The 17,062-nt window shown below is 52.7% G+C and overlaps 1 pseudogene; it reads right to left on the minus strand.

Moving 5' to 3' along the window:
- Nucleotides 1-4,343: 4,343 nt before the first annotated feature.
- Nucleotides 4,344-17,058, minus strand: LOC117702399 (adhesion G protein-coupled receptor L1-like; annotated as a pseudogene).
- Nucleotides 17,059-17,062: the final 4 nt, after the last annotated feature.

Genomic DNA, 17,062 nt, shown 5'->3' on the forward strand with positions numbered 1-17,062 from the left:
AACAGCATCTCTGTTTGCCACTAACACCTCACTACCACTGGGTCTGTTGGATCATATGGTCCAAGTGGTAGAGCATCCTGCATAGCAACCTGGCCCTGTTGAAGAGCCTTCTCCTATTCCAGGCACCACTCAAGCTAGCAGCTTTCAGAGTTTGTATATGGACAGGAGTAACACAAGTGAGAAATGTTCTGTCTTCAGAATCCAAATATGCCCAATAACTGGGGGCTAGGTACAATAACTTATCCTTCACTTTAGAAAGAATATCTCGTCGTTCCTTGATTAAATTTTCTATAGTCAACTGTCATTCTCCACAATCCATCTGTCTTAGTTTGGGTTTTATTGCTGTGAAGAGCTGCCATGACCAGGGCAACTCTTTTTTTGAGACAGGGTTTCTCTGTGTAGCCCTGGCTGTCCTGGAACTCACTCTGTAGACCAGGCTGGCCTCGAACTCAGAAATCCACCTGCTTCTGCCTCCCAAGTGCTGGGATTAAGGTGTGCGCCACCATCACCTGGCGACTAGGGCGAACTCTTAAAAACACTTAATTGGGGCTGGTTTACAGATTCAGAGGTCCAGTCAATTATCATCATGGTGGGAAGCACGGCATTGTGCACATAGACTTGGTGTCGGAGTTCTACATCTTGATCTGAAGGAAACCAGGAGGAGACTACCATCTTCCGTGGGCAGCCAGGAGGAGGCTCTCTTCCTCGGTAGGTGGATCGATCTGAGCACTCAGAGGACCTCAAAGCCTGCCTACACAGTGACACACTTTCTCCACCAAGGCCACACCTCCTAATAGTGCCACTTCAACGGGCCAAGCATATTCAAACCACCACAGCATCTGTCTTTTGCACTGGCCAGATAGGAGAGTTAAAGAAAGATGTGGTGGGAATCACCACCCCTGCATCTTTCAAGTCCTTGATGGTAGCACTAATTTCTGCAGTTCCTCCTGGATTTGATGCTGTCTTTAGTTCACTCTCTTCTAGTAGAGGCAACTCCAGTGGCTTCCATTTGGCCACTTTAACCACAGTAGCCTTCACTGCACTAGTCAGAGAATCAGTGTGTAAATTTTGCCAACTTCTAAGTATATCCCAGTGTATCTAAGTATATCTCCATTCTGGAGCTGAGGAAATGACTACAGGATGATTTCAAGGTCCCACTAGACCTACTGTGAGTCAGAACAATCACGATTCCAACAATCACCTGACCTCCACAAGCCCTGCTCAAGGGCCACAAATGGATCTTGAGATCTCACTGAAACGGTATACAAGATACTCCAGAAAGTCTGATTGCTTCCTTTCCCAGTATACAAGTTACCCTTTTGTAAAAAGTTGTAGGTCCTTCTGAGGACAGACTGGAAAAAAGGCTAAAAATAAAGCTTATAGGTACTTTAAAAAAAAGGGGGAACCTGGCCTTCTATTCAAGGGGTTCTGGGTCTATAAACTGCCTCAAGTCTGGAAATTGGTTCACAGGCCTAGATTCCTTCTTGCCACCATCCAATGGAGCCTTTCTATGTTTTGTTTGAGAATTTTCTGAGCAGCAACACTAAGGTCTGGAACAGAAAGAGAAGGTAACAACAAATCTCTTCCAGTGTGCTGGTGCCCCTCAGCACTTGAGTCTTACAGGATTAGTGAAGGGCACGTTCCTAGACGGTCCTCTTTGCTGGTGCCCCTCACCACTTGGAGTCTTACAGGATTAGTGAAGGGCACGTTTCCTAGACGGTCCTCTTGTGGAGGATTAGGTTTTATACTGTGTATCCACTTTTGTTTGGTTTTCAAGACAAAGTTTCTCTGTGTAGCCCTGGGTGCCCTGGAACTTTCTCTGTAGACACCTGCCTCTGCCTCCTGAGTCCTGGGATTAAAGGTGTGCACCACCACTGCCTGGCTACACATTTATTTATTGTTGTTGTTAACAAATGTTGAGCTTCCATATTAAACTAAGACTTGTCCATTTAGTGGGCCCATGTCAGTAAACTCAGCCTGATCCAGTTCTATATTTCTTTCATCGTCATCCCTACCCTCCTCCCATCCCCACTGGTTTTTCAAGACAAGGCTTCTCTGTTGTAGCTTTGGCTGTCTTGAAACTTGATATATAGACCAGGCTAGCCTTATACTCACAGAGATCCATGTGCTGTTGCCTCCCGAGGGCTGGGTTTTCACCAAGGGATAGTGTTTTGCCACCATTGTCCGGGGCACATCCCACATCCTTAAATCCATCCCCACACGCTCCCCGGACTTGTGCTTGGATAAATTAGCAAACTCAGATAGCTCTTTAATGGTGTGGTGCCTCCTTGTGGACTACACTTTCTGTCTCCCCTCTAGGAGCCTTAAGTCTAGAGGTAACTTCTGATGGGCCCTGAAGGATATCCCTATTGTCTTGCCTGGCATCTCCTTCAGGAAAAGCCACTGCTAGTTTAGTGGAATAAGAATCTATTCCTTAGATGAAGGCTGGTAAGCCAGTACTTCAGGCAGTTGGGGTGTATCTTTTGATAACAGTGGAGAGACCTCTCCCCCAGGAAAGGTAAACTCTTGAGAACTGAAGGTTCAAGATTCTCAGCCTCAATAGTGTTCTCCCATATCTCTCTACCCCTGGTAAAGGTTCCATTCTTCACCAGTTAATGTTCTTTTACTACTGACAGCTGTGAAGAGCTGTGCTGGGGACTGAGCCTGGGTCCTCTGGAAGAACAGCAAATGCTCTTACTGCTGACCCATCTCTCCAACTAATCATATAAACAGTTCAGCTAATTTTATAACAAGGGCTTGAGTTTGATTTTCCATAACTTGGGCTTTGTGGCTTTGACACTTTGAAACTTTTAGGCTGTTTGTGCCCATCAGTTTTATTGATGAGTTTCATTGTTGTTCATCACCATATTCTGATGCTAGAAGCTGGTTCATTTATCACGGAGCTCACGATTTTCCTTTGTCAGTTTATCCAGAGATGCTAGGAATGACCAACGAGCATCATTGTTTTCCCATAGATTATTGACTTTATATAGTCACTGAATTCATTGCTCCTTACAACAGTGAGTCAGTACAATCAAATGCATTTGGTCCCTTGAAGTTTGTAAATGGTTCACACCATAGCTTTTTACTGTTCTCTGAGTTTCCAGGAGAGGCGTCAGTAACTAGGTGTCAGGAAGTTGGGAAGTGCATTCCAGATACTTAAAACATTCATCTGTTGCTCTACTGCCAAGATATGTATTAGGGCTCCCTAGGGGAACAGAACTGATAGAGTTGATATGAATATATACTTATGTATATGGGGATGAATATATATATATATATATGTGTGTGTGTGTGTGTGTGTGTGTGTGTGTATAATTTATTGGCTTACAGGCTGTGGTCTGGCTAGTCAATGGTTGTCTCCTAATGGACAAGAATCCAATAGTTGTTCAGTCTACAATGCTGGCTGTCTCAAATGGTCTTTAGAATACACTGGAATCCTGAAGAAGTAGGCTCTAATACCAAGTGAAGGAACGAATTTACCAATGATAGTGAAGATAGATAAAGAGCAATAGCTTTCTTCCATATCCTTTATATAGGCTGCCACCAGAGGGTGTGGCTCAGATTTAAAATAGGTCTTCCCACTTCAGATGCTCCCATCAATGTACCCAGTAGCTTGGATTTTAGTTTATTCCAGATGTAGTCAAGTTGACAACCAAGAATAGCCATTACAGTCATCATTCCACTTTAGAATCTAGACAAGTGGCTGGAATCTTGTGTCATGTGTCCATGCTTGGCTGTAGCTATGTGTCTAGGCCAGAAGGGCTTGTGACTCAGTGGGCAGGCCAGAGACCTAGGTGTGTGTGTCTATGTGTGTATCTAAGTATGGCATCTCCACCTGTAAAGTGGGATTATAAGTGTATCTGTGCACCCTTCATTATGGGTGCAGGTCAGAGGAAACTGCCCAACAAACAGCCAGACTAGGCAGATAAAAGGACCCCACATATAAGCACACAAGTGCACATCAGTTCCTGGTGTCTGCTGAGGGTTCTAAGACTGTTTTGCTTCTATGTAAGTTACATGGACCACATGTATGCCTGTGGAGGTCAGAAGGTTCAGATCCCTTAGAACTGGAGTCACAAGTGGTTGTGAGCCACCATAGGGGAAACTTGTGCAAGAGCAAGTGTTCCTTACCACAGACAGTCTCCCCATCCCCTTCATTTTGATGAGCAGGGTTTCACTGTGTAGCCCAGGCTGACCTGACTATCTTGCCTCAGCTTTGCAACATGCTGAAATGACAGGCCTGTAATACCAAGCTCATCCAGCCTCAGAGTGTTCAATGTACATCCTGGGACTAAGGGAGCATCTTTCTGTCCACCAATTGAATCACACCACGCTATCACTTCAAGAAATTTTAATTTCTTTATTGTTTGACTTTTTTGACTCAACATTTTTTTTTTAAAACTTTTTGTTTTTTTCTGAAACGTTCTTATGAGCCTTTTGTTTTATTCTCGTTAAATGCACTCGACCCAAAATTGGTTTGGCATATCGAAAAGGAGACCAAGGAGGGGAGGGAGTAGGGTGTGGGAGCAGGGGAGGCCCAAATGGACTAAGAAATTGAGAATGAGAGGAACACAGAGACAGCAAAAAAGGACACAAAGAAATAAGTTGGATAGCTAGGAAAACCCAAAAGAAAAAAAAAAAAAAAAACTTAAGAGAAAAAGAATGAGCAAGATTTAGGAGGCAAACGAATTCAGGAGCCCGAGGAAGGGAGGAGCCCAAGACCCTTCTCTGTACCGACCCGCTGTGGTGGGGGCGTCAAGGCACCAGGTCTGGTTAGGGTAGGGGACACCTGGGCTCTCTGGGTGGCTTTAAGCTGGACTGTAGTGGATCCAGCCCCACTTGGGGACCTGCCATGTAGCTCTGAGGCCTGGGAGTGAGTTACTCCCTGTGCTAGCGATTCCAGCTCGAGCAGGAACCATGGGCCCTACTCCACTACATCCTACCCTCCATAGCCCACATTTGGAGAAGGGGCTGTATAGGGCAAGAGGGCACAGGACTTGTGTGCCTGCCAATCCCCAAGGAGCTCTTTACCCCACATCTTCCAGCTTTACCGGTATCTGATGGCCTCAGGCCTGGGCTGAGTCAAGTCCTCTGGCTCCTAGGCCAGCCACAGCAGGGTCCAGATGCAGTGAAGCTAGGCAAGGGCCATGAGCCCTTCATATTCTCTTCATACCTGCCTGGCAAGGCTGTCCCCATCCTGTCCCCTCTTCCCTATCTAGACTTCACCCTTGGTCTTCTGGCAAGACAGGCTAAAACTACCAGAAAAAACCAGAGATGGAATAAACCCTGCCTTTTCACATGTTTCCCTCCATGGGGCAAACCATTATCTTTGGTCTGGCCCCTTTCCCCCTCATTGATTGGGGACAAGCCAGTCCCAGCTCCTTAGAAGGGAGAGGGCTTTCTAGCAGCAAAAAGGGTCCTTCCAGCCACTCATCCACCTCCTCAGCTCCTTCCTAGAGTCCCTCCCCCATAACCCAAAGAAGCTCATGGCAGCAGCAAGCTGAGACCAGAGGATGCTTGAAAACTCATGGCACTTGTGAGGAAGGAGGCAGGGAAGAGATAAGATGAAGTCAGCAGAGGTTGCCACCTCTGGAAGATGGCAGCAGGATTATGCTACCCCCAAAAAACTGGGGGGAGGACAGGCTGGGCCGGAGGTGCTTAGCAGACACTCTAAGCCTGCCAGAGGTCTTGGGATGGGGGGGTGGGGAAGGAAAATTGACCTCTCACCTTTGCCCCCCACCCCTGAAATGACATTGCTATTGCCATCCCACCCTCAGCCCCAGGAACCACCACTGTCTGACCTCCACTCCCTTCCTTTCTCAGGATGGGACACCAGGCTCTTCCTGCCTGCCATGAGTCCTGAAGTGATAGACAAGAAGCAGGAACTCAAAGGGGTAGTGCAGCCATCTTGGCAAAAGCATCTTTGGGTGTGAAGATGTCTCCTGGCCAGTGGGGCAGGGGACAGGCCTCTGGCCCTGGGGCAGGCAGTGAGGTACACGCCCCAGGAGGCTGACTGATGCAGGGAGGACAGAGCAGAGGTGAAAGGACCAGTGCTGGGAAGGACAGGTTCTTTGTTTCGCTGTTGCTTCTAGATTTGTTTTGTCTCTGGAGTGTAAAAAGCTGTCTGGCGGCTGCCCACCCCGGCTGGGATGTACACATACAGGAAGTCCTGGCTGCCAGGGCTGGCCGCTGCTCTGTTCCGGAGAAAGTCCGGGCTGGCCTGGGCCGCAGGTGCCCGGTGGCTTCAAGTGATGAGATTTTCTTACTTTTTTTTTGTCTTTTTTTTTTCCTTTTCCATTTTGTTGAAATATTTACAGCAATAGGGGAGGAAGAGAGAGGGGTAAGAGGACCCCCTAGGGAAAGATCCAAACCCAGGACCCACTCCTCAGGGAGCCCCAGACCCCAAATCTGCTCCCCAGATAGCCCAGCCCACAGGACTGGGAACTGCCCAAATATGGCCACTCCAGTGGGTTAGGGGCCCTGCGGGAGTTGTGCTTCATCAGGAGTCACCCCAAGGGAGGGGGTCATTGGGTGCACTCTGGGGGTTGAGGGACAGGCTTGCTTGGGAGACAGGGACCAATAGCAAGGGAGAAAGGAGCTTCAGAGAAAGTTCCACCATTAACCACCAGCTTCCACAGCCCCATCCCCTGGGCCTGGGCTTTCTCGTGGTGCAAGGCCCAGTCTCCAGGAAGCAAGGACTGTAGGATCCTATCCATCTGTCCCACTGTTCCTTTCTGGTGGATGGAGAAGAGTGAGCAGCAGATAGGGTGGATCCTGCAAGGCTTTGGCCACCTCAAAAGCGGCAACCCCCTATATACTTAGGGAAGCCTTGTCCCTTGCTTTCCCCCTCCACAGGCAGGGAGCTTCGGAAGTTGGTCACACCTACCAGCTTCTCTTTCACTCCCAGGGCCCTGGGGGCTTCTCCTCAATGCACTCCCCTAGAGAGGCTGGGGCTTGTGGCTGGTGGAAACCCTGTCTACTAACCCTGGCACCTGGGGCCCAGGTCATAGTCCCGAAGGGGACCGTGGGGCCCACAGGCAGAGGGGCACCTGGAGAGAGTGGCCCACCAGCCACTGCCTCCGTCAGTCTCTGCTCCCACCAGAGCCCCTCCTGGATTCCCTCCCTGGCCAGGCCTCTGGCCTCTGGTCCATGAGGCCCCTCAGAGACTAGTGACCAACTGCATTTGCCCATCCCCATCGGGCCCTGGCCCCTCGAGGCTCGGGGCTGCCAGGTAGCCCTCATGGCTGGGCCGCCGAACCTGGTAGTAGCCCTGTAGGGGATTCCGAGCCACCAGGGCCGGCGGGCGAGAGGTGTAGTAGATTTCTGGGGGCCCAGGGGGAGCAGGTGGGGGCGGGGGCAGGGCCTCATTAGGCCCTTCGGGGCTGCTGTCCGGGTAGGAGGGCGAGTCCCGCAGGTTGGCCCCGCTGGCATAGAGGGAGTCCCGGCCGGGAGGGGAGGAGAGGGGCCGGCTGGTGGCCCCATCCTCTGCCGTACAGCTTTCCGACTCATCCAGATCACTCTGGTACAGCACCGACTGGGCCCGGGGCAGCAGCAGTGGCTCCTCCAGGGCCTTGTAGAGAAGTTCAATCTCTGCCCGGTCAGCACCCCCCGGCCCACCGGCCTCGTCCTCACTGACCCCTGGCACAGGGGGCACAGGAGGCTCTGGTGGAGGCCCTTTGGCTCCCCCACTGGCCCCCCGCAGGTTGTTGTGCACCAGCTCTGAGATGATCATCTTCTCAAAGGCGGCAGCATCCGCCAGGTTCCGGCCTCGGGGCGGCTCAGGACCCCCATCTCCTGGAGGGAAATCACCACTTCGCAAGGAGTAGCTGTTGTTGAAGTTGCCGTTAAGGGGCAGGGTGTCCATGCCACAGGCTTCCCGGCCTCCCAAGGGGTGCTCTGAGGGCAGAGGGAGCAATAAGGATGGGGCCTGGTTGGATAGGTAGCCTAAGGAGCTGGGGTCTGTCCCAGGCTCTTCCTCAGCTGCAGTAGGGGGGTGTGCATTAGGACCAAGCCTCCCAGAGTCTTTGAGTTCTTACACAAGTTTCAGAACTTCAAGTGGAGCCCTGCATATCCAGGTACACCCCCTAGGCTTGAACCCCTCACTTTCATTCTCTACCTGAGGGTTCCACCTGGCCACCATGTCAGAGCCTGTGGGTAGGGGCACCCCAAACGTATAGTCCATATGAGAGGCTACAGAAGGCTACTGCCTTGTTCCCACCCCACTTTGGAAGTGCTTCTAGGAGGCAGTGGTACTTACTGGGTTCCCTGTAGCTTCCTGTAGACGCCAGCCCACAGAAGAAAAGACAAGAATGAGTTAGGCAGAGGCCCCTTAGGACCTGCCCTTGGGGCCTCCCAATCTGGGACTCTGCTCTTCCCTGGATGCCAAGGCAGCCTAAGTGTCCTCACCTGGGGAGTTGAAGACTGGGGGCGAGGAAGGATTGAAGCCCACGGACTCTGCACTGAGTGTATTGTATGGGCTAGTGCCCCCACGGGGCTGGAGCACGGGGTTGGTCAGTAGGTGGTTCCCCATGGTACCTGCCCAAGGGAGGGGGTAAAAGGTTACAAGGCAGCCCAGAGACCTGGGGTGGGAGCTTCTGAGAGGAAGCAGCGCTGGGGGTGGGGGTGTGTGAGGAACTCACCTCGGTTCAGGGTGGGGGTGCTGTTGATGTCACCTGCCATAAAGGAAGACTCTGTCTGCTTCCTCACGGTGTCATTCCACATCCTCCGGATCCGGCTCTGGGGACACAGCCCAAACATGAGGGGGTCTCTAGGGCCACTCTGCCCTCCGGGGTCTTTCTGAGATTCTGGCAGAGCATTCCTGCCTCTTGGCCCCAGAGAGACCTGGTGGATATGCCTTCCCTGCCCGGGTACCTGGGTCCCTGTGTAGTATCGGGTGTTACTTCGCATGGCTGAGGTCTTAAGGGAGCCGTGAGTGCCCCCAGGGGGGGAGCGGATGCAGCAGTAGGAGTGGCGCAGGCACTTGCTGTACTCCTTGTGCACCTGTGAGAGAGGGGACAGTCAGCTGGCAGTGTCACTCTCAGAACCTGCTACCTAGACTGATTGTCATCTTAGTGGTTGGCAGGTCACTGGAACTTTGGCCCATAATCTTTTATCCACTATCAACTTTCTTATTCATCCGTTCATCCTCCGACTTCACACATCTTTAAAAGAACATGTACAGCCGGGTGGTGGTGGCGCACGCCTCTGGTGAGGCAAAGGCAGGCGGATTTCTGAGTTCGAGGCCAGCATGGTCTACAAAGCGAGTTCCAGGACAGCCAGGGCTACACAGAGAAACCCTGTCTCGAAAAAATGGAAAAAAAAAAAAAAAAAAAAAAAAAAAAAAAAAAGTAAGTCAGGGATAGAAGAAAAGTTTACTAACATGGTAAGGTTTACAAACTAAAGAACATGTACTATATGCCAGACAAAGGGAACATATGCTCTCCTGATCCTCCTGCCCCTCCCTCCCCAGAGCTAGGATTGTAGGCATGCACCACAATTCTCATCATGTGATGCTAGGGATAGAACCCAGGTTCATGGAGCTAGGCAAGCATTTACCAACTCGGCTATGTCCTCAGCCCATATAGGATTCGTTTTTGTCACTATCTTAAGACACACAGAGGGCATCAGATCCCATTACAGATGATTGTGAGCCACCATGGGGGGAATGAACTCAGGGCCTCTGGAAGAGCAGTCCATGTTCTTCACCACTGAGCCATCTCTCCAGCCCCTCACTTGTTCTAATTCTCCCTCATGTTGTTTTCTGAGACAGGTTTCTCTGTGTAGTCCTGGCTGTCCTAGAACTTGCTCTGTGAACCAGGCTAGCCTCAAATTCATAGAGATCTGCCAGCCTCTGCCTCTTGAGTGCTGGGATTAAAGTGATGAGCCACCACCACCTGGCTCCTTGTGTTTTTAAGCCTGTGACTACACATGTGCACAATCTGTGTAGTGTCCTCAAAGCCAGATGACGGAGCTGCTCAGCTCACACTGCTAAGGTTGACTCCCAGTTGTCTGTCACCCAAGGCTGGGCCTCGTGACTCACAGGGCCACAGAACATCCACAGTGAGATCTGCTTTGTGCCACCACCCTTCTAGAATCATCTTTCCTTCTGACTGAATACTCCCCACCCTGCCTCTAGTAAGACTCAGATGGTCCACATTAGGGAGCACCCGAGCCTCATCCTGGCCTCCCTCTCCTAACGGTCCAGAATACCTCTGAGGAGAGCTCTACCATCCTCACCTTTTTCTGTAAGGCGCAGTGAAAGACAAAGATGAAGACCCCCTGGAAGGCGTTGAAGGTAGTAAAGAGATACGCCATGACCACCGACTCCTTGTTGATGAAGAGGAGGCCGAAAGCCCAGGTGAGGCCCAGCAGGAAGAGCAGCGCAATGGCACCCAGCGCCCAGGACCTGGTGGCCAGGGGGACAGGCAGTCACACAGTACTCACCAAGGAAGACGGCCCAGCCTCAAGCCTAAGGTTGAGGAGGTCTTGGGAAGGCCTGCTGCTCCCTGCCAACTTCATCGTTTCAGCCAGACTGCCAGCCCACTAAAACTTTCTTTGTGGCCTGTTTTCCAGGTGTCCTCACAGACTCATTGCAGTCGCAGGCCGGAAAGCACAGGCTGGATGGACTGCTGCCCTTTCTGGTTCTGTTAAATAGGGCCATCCCAGGTACAAATACGCTCTCACTGAAAACCCCGCTGAACGGTACCAGTAATAAAAAGTTCCCCAGGGTTAGAGGCTCACTTGATGTTGTCAAGGCGACTGGAGTCGGGCTTGAGCACTGATGAGCTTCGGATCATCTTGTGCAGGGTCACCATGAGGAACACCAGGTTCACCTGGGTAGGAGCACAGGAAGCAGGCTCAGGCTGCGGTCTAGCCCCTTCTCAGCACCTGCTTTGCCCACCATTGGCAGCTATTTGTTATCACTGCTGTGAGGCCAAAGGTTGTGGCTTGGCATGAAACAGGGGCTTGGGCCATAACTGCAGGGTCATTGGCCTCAGTGCCAGGGACTGCTGACTTAGTCATCCTGGCCTTTTAGCTGCTCTTCAGGCTGTGTGTGTGTGTGTGTGTGTGTGTGTGTGTGTGTGAGAGAGAGAGAGAGAGAGAGAGAGAGAGAGAGAGAGAGAGAGAGAGAGAGATAGCATTAGGGGCCTTTTGCATCGTGGGCAAATGTTCATCACTGAGCCACGTCCTGGCCCCTCTGCTTGGTTCTGACAGTTTTTACGCTAGTGCCTTGTAGAGCTGGCAAGGGGCCCAGGGCTTAGGGTCAGGACCAGCTTGAATGAAAGGAGGCCCAGTCCTTGGAGTGCCACTCACCACAATGACAAACGAGACGGGCCCAATGAAGCTCCAGATGAAGTAGTTATCCACCCTCAGCCAGCAGCTACAAATAAAAACAACCAGAGTGGAAAGATGCCTGAAAGCCCAGCTACCCCACCCTAGCCCAAAGAAAGCCAAGAGCCAAGAAGATGGAGACCACAGGGACAACAGGGTGACTCACGCCTTTTCAGTGCCGTAGCTTCGGTAGTCAATGGCTGCTGCAATGCCTACCACCAGGGCTGGGAAGCAGTAGCCGCCCAGGTAATAGTACTTGGTGCGCGAGTACTCGCTCTCGAACACCTCCACCAGCAGCAGGTAGAGGTGCACGCCCTCCAGGCACAGCCAGGAGAAGGCGGCCAGGAAGAAGTAGTGCAGCAGGCCCGCAAAGATGGGGCAGGCGACCTGGAAGAGCAGCTTGGTAAGCGGCTGGTCCACACGCTGCAGCCCTTCCCACTGCCTAGCCTTGGCCCCAAGTGTGCCTCACCTCATACTGAGTTTTGTCTATTCCAACCAGGAAGAGCAGCTCTGCAAGGAAGAGGTTGATGCACAGGTTCTTGTGGATGGTGTTCCGGTCAGTCTGCAGGCCCCGCAGGAAGCAGAAGGTGGAGATGCAGATAGCCAGACAGACCAGAGAGATGACAATGCCAACCCAGGTGATGACTGACAGTAGCAGCTCATTAATACGGCCTTGATACTGGGGACAGGAGAAGGGGGTATACTCAGGGCTTGCCAGGTACCAGCTGAAGGCAAGGCCGTAGGCACAAGGCCCTCCAATGCTGCCCAACCAGCCACCAAGCTGGGCCCCATCCCTGTGCAGGCTCACTTCCTCATGCTCTGGAAAGCTTGTGACACCAACTTGTTTTCTCCAGAGTGCCTCAGGGACAGAGCAAGCCAGATGCAAGGCCTCATGCCCCAGGTAAGACTGGCGGCCCCCCATGCCCATGAGCTGGCTTGGTAGGCATCGCCCATGCTGTGTGCTCTCTAGGATGTCATGCAAACCTAGGCCAGCAATAAGCAGGCCTGCCCGGAGCAGCAGAGCACTGGCCAGCTTACGATCTCTCGGTGAGCCATGAGTACTGCGAAGTTGGTGAGGTGGCTGCAGGCACATGTGGTATGGGTCTTATTGGACTCCACCAGTCGGCAGCCCTGGGTTGACCAGTAGCCCAGCATGGAGCGCTCTGAGTAGTTCCAGAAGGAGCAGTTTGCATTGAAGTGGTTCTTGGCCTGTTACATAGTGGTGGACAGAGTGTCGAGATTACAAGTTCTGTTCTTGCTCTCATACCAGCTACAGGGACAGTGACAAGCATGCAGGAAGTGTCTGGGGGCGCCAAGGTGAACACCAGCTCCATGGTCCAAGCTGAAGCAAGGGAGCTGAAACTTACTCCCAGGTGGGTGAATGCATGGTTGGGATATGTAGTCTAGGAACAGAGGATGCTGGGAGTTTGAGGGGTACACCTGGGCTCACCTCCAAGTGGGCCACAGTAAAGATGACAGGGTCCATGAGGAAGACACGGCTGGACTCCTTGTTGATAGATGCTGCAATGACCTGTGAGTTGACCACCAGGGAGGCACCTCCAGGGCCACTGGACCCTGCCTCACCTGCCAGCTTCACTGTGGCATTTTCCGTGGACAAGAAGAGGCCCAGGTTGTTGTAGAGAATGAAGACAACCTTCACAACACCTGAGGAAGATGGGCACAGGGAGATACAGTGGCCATCCTTAGCCATAGCTTTCTATTGGGGTTCCATGGCTCTCAGATAAAACAAACCTGGGCTGTCACATGCCAAGCAGCTCAGAGGCCATTCCACAAGACCATTGTCCCTCAGTAAGTAGTTTAAATGACAGCACAATGGCTGGTTCTCTGACCCATTTTACTTTCTTTTCTTTCTCTTTTTAATTTTTAAAGATTTATTTATTTTATGTATACGAGTACACTGTAGCTGCCTTCAGACACACCAGAAGAGGGCATCAGATCCCATTACAGATGGTTGTGAGCCACCATGTGGTTGCTGGGGATTGAACTCAGGACCTCTGGAAGAGCAGTCAGTGCTCTTAACCACTGAGCCACCTCTCCAGCACCACTTTTACTTTTTGTACTCCCTTGGGCAGGTCCCTAACCTCCCTGTGCCTCCATCTCAAACAGGGCCAGAACCCAGGCCTCTGCCTCTGCAGAGCATTGGAATATATACCCACACGAGCGGCCGATAAACCATGATCCAAACACATGACTACTGTGTGCATACAGACGCAAGATCAAGGTGCAAAGTGGGCAACACGCACGCGCGCGCGCACACACACACACGCACGCACACAGACGCCACAGGACACTGACCATTGCGACTGTTCTGTTTGATGGTGTTGGCAGACAGCTGAATGGAGTTCTCGCTGGGATACTCCTGGGGGAACACCAACTCCTGCACTTGACCCTCCGTGTTCAGGACAGTTACCTCCAGGACTGTGTGTGCAGGGGAAGACATGCTATCAGTGTCTATCCCCAGAGAGGGTTCATGCTAAACCATGAGGCTTGCGGCAAAACTACAGGCCCAGGAACTGGGAAACCAACACCCCCCCAGAGTTTGAGATTGACCCTGGAGTAGCTGCAGTACTTACCCACGTTTTGTTTGGCAGCCAAGAAGCGAGCAGGTTCTCTGACATTGTCAGCCAGCAGGAAGGCGCCCTCCTCCAGGACATCTAGAAGCATGGTGGCTGTATGGACCTGTTCGGTGGCATTCATGTCTTTCCATGACTCAAGTGCCTCTGGCCGGAGCAAGTTGTCCACTGTCTCCACCACAGCCTGTGGATAGCACGGACAATGAAATGAGTCTCTTACATCCCCTAGTTCCTTGGACAGTCTTGCCCTCTCCTCTCCCTTCCATTCCCAAAGTCCCCAGGAAGCCAGGGCCCCTCATTCCCAAGAGCTGGGCCTTCCTGGGCTCACCTTGATATAGTCCTTGCAGGTTCTCTCTCGCTTGTGCATCTAGAGAAAGAAATGGAGGGAGTGGCAGGTGGAGACTGCACACAATGCTCTCCCTACCCTTAGTAGATCACTCTTCCAGAGGCCTTCCTCAGGCACCCGACCTCTTAGGAGTACCCAGGGCAGTGCAGCAGCCCCTGGGTCCCACGTCCCTCACTGGTCATGGCAGGGTGGCAGCAGGTGCCGAAGCACAAGCCAGAGCCTTCTTATATGCCCACCTTATTGTAGTTCTTGCCGGCCGACTCGCGTTCAATAGGCCGGAGAGCCTGGAGCTGGGCATCCAGGATGTCCAGCAGCTGCTCCATCAGCTTCACCGAGGAGGACACGTCCCCAGCATAGATGGAGCCCCGTGTGTGGCGGGCCAGCTCACTGGCAATGTTAGCCGCATTCTCTCCACTCTTGATCTGCATGAGGTGGGGAGGAGGGGCCCTCAGGTCCAGTGGGCACTGGCCTGCACAGCTGCACACTCTCTTGTCGCATGCCCCGCCTGCACAGGCCACCTTCTCCCTGTTGGCCTTCCCCACACAAGGATTATCTAAGAGAACCCTCGCCCTGGCTTTCAGCCCTGTGTGTCTCTCCAATGTTTCCCACTCCTCCTGCTGACCCTGGGCTCTGGCTGGCCTGCCTGCAGGGGGCAGCAGTCACTGTACCTTCTGTGCTACTTGGTTGACCCAGGGGGAAGTGCAGTTACTGAGGTCAGGGCCCCGAGGGTTCCAGAGCCCCAGAGCTGGGAGGCACTGGAATGAGGCAATTCCTGTAGAGATAAGACAAAAAACCCAAGAGAAGGAGATGAAGAGGAGCCAAAGAGGGAGGAGGAGACAGAAAGGAGGTCGAGTAAGAGAGGGACACTTGGGAAACAGCAAGAGGCCCACCCAAGCCTCCCAGAGCTGGCCCCCAGGCAAGATCCACGGAGGAGGGTTTCCTCACTACACCTCTCCCAACCCTGTCTGGAAGCCCTGGAACACTGAGTTGTTCCTTTGTCCCACATCTGTCCTGAAACTGGCTATGCTTAGTCTGAGGAGCTGAACACCTGCAGCTAGCTCCCCAGGTGCTAGGCTGCAGGCAGCACCCAGAGCTAAGCCCTTCCAGTTCAGCTGTCACTCCAGCACTCACCTCGTGTTCCCTTGGGGCAAGGTCTCTCCACCAGCATACCCTGTTGGGTAGCTGGCCACTGGACCCGGCGGACCTCTCGGGGTTCACAGAAGAGCTCAGGGGATACATGTAGATTAGGGGCCGGAGGCCGCCGGGTACTGGGTGCTGGGGCTGTGGCTGGAGGCAGGTCAGGTCCCAGCTGGTTGATGGCACCCACTGGTGTGTGGTGAGGGGCGCCCGGCGGAGTGGTGTGGTGGCTGCAGGCGAGGCTGTGCTGGTGAGGGGCGTGGGCCGAGCTGTGGTAGTGGTACTGAGAGGAGGGGAAGTGGCTGGGCCTGGAAGGTAGGAGACACAGGGCATGATCACACCCATACCTAAGGCACACCATGGGCCCAAACACAGGGTTCCTTGGCACCTTGATGGGTAAGCTACCTTACCCATTGAAGTAGAAAAGTGTTCTGGGCCCCCTAACCTTTTATGCTCAGAAGTCCCCTACATTTATATATACACACAGAAGAGAGTAAAAATATACTACTATGCCCCAAGAGGTGTCTCTCCCAGAGCTGGTACTGGGAATGTATGTTAAAGCTGTTGGATACGATCACCTCTTCATCTGTGACACAGCCGACTGAGGTCTGGTACCTGCCCACCTTCTCTCAGGACTGTGGTAAGGGAGCTCTCGGGCTGCCCTGGGTAGGTGATGGGAAGCTGGGGGGAAATGAGACCCAGTCTCCTGAGTCTACCTCCCCAGCTATTTCACACTAACGTCCCAGGCAGCACAGACCCTGGCTAGAGCCAGAATCCCAGGACTCAATTTTGAGGTAAAAAATGCCTCAGTCACTTAGTGCATGAGCTTCTTCTGTCAACAGCGCAGTGCACCTAAGCCTTGAAGACAGTAGGCACACTGCAGTGTGGACTGTAAGGAGGGTGGAGGTTTGCCACAAGTCGTGATTTTCTTTATCTTTTAGTCCCCCAGAGGTTACAGTGCGCCCTACACCCTGGAACCAGAGCCATCCATGTAGAACCCATCCTCACCAGCACTGGGTCTGGGGGTCCGAACTCCAGGCTATAGCGCACCACAAAATAGTTGTTCCACACATAGAGCTGGTTGTCCCGAGGGTTGTAGTCAACTGAAGATACGAACTGGTAGGGGTTGGGGAAGGCCAGGCTGACTGGCTCCTCTCGGTTTGCATTGGTGTTGAAGGCATAGTCCACGCGGTTGCCTGCCGCCTCGCTATCGTCGTCCACATAGACAGAGCGCAGCACGTAGAGGACGCCACACACCATGAAGGCATTGGAGGCCGAGCGCTTGTCGTAGCCCGTTTCCCACGTGCCCTCGAAACGCAATGTGTAGGGTTGAGCTGGCTCACCACCAAGCGCCCGTTGTTCCCTCAGTTGCATAGATGACCCACAGTCCGTTCTCATCCACTGCCAGGTCAATGTCGGTTTTGCCTCCCCAGCGGTAAGGTGAGGTGTCGTGGTAGTTGGCTGTGTTTATGACCGTCTCACCGCTCTTGATGCGGTCCGCAGGTCATATTTGACAATGTTGCGAGTGCGCTCCTTATTGTAGAAGACCGCGCCATCATAGACCACAAAGCCAGTGCCATCAACACGGTTGGGCAGTCTGTATGTGGTGGTGTGGCGTGCAGCCACATAGTCCTCCCATGAGGCGTACTCA

The sequence above is a fragment of the Arvicanthis niloticus genome, unplaced genomic scaffold (genome assembly GCF_011762505.2).
Source record: "Arvicanthis niloticus isolate mArvNil1 unplaced genomic scaffold, mArvNil1.pat.X pat_scaffold_755_arrow_ctg1, whole genome shotgun sequence".
NCBI classification, from domain to species: domain Eukaryota; kingdom Metazoa; phylum Chordata; class Mammalia; order Rodentia; family Muridae; genus Arvicanthis; species Arvicanthis niloticus.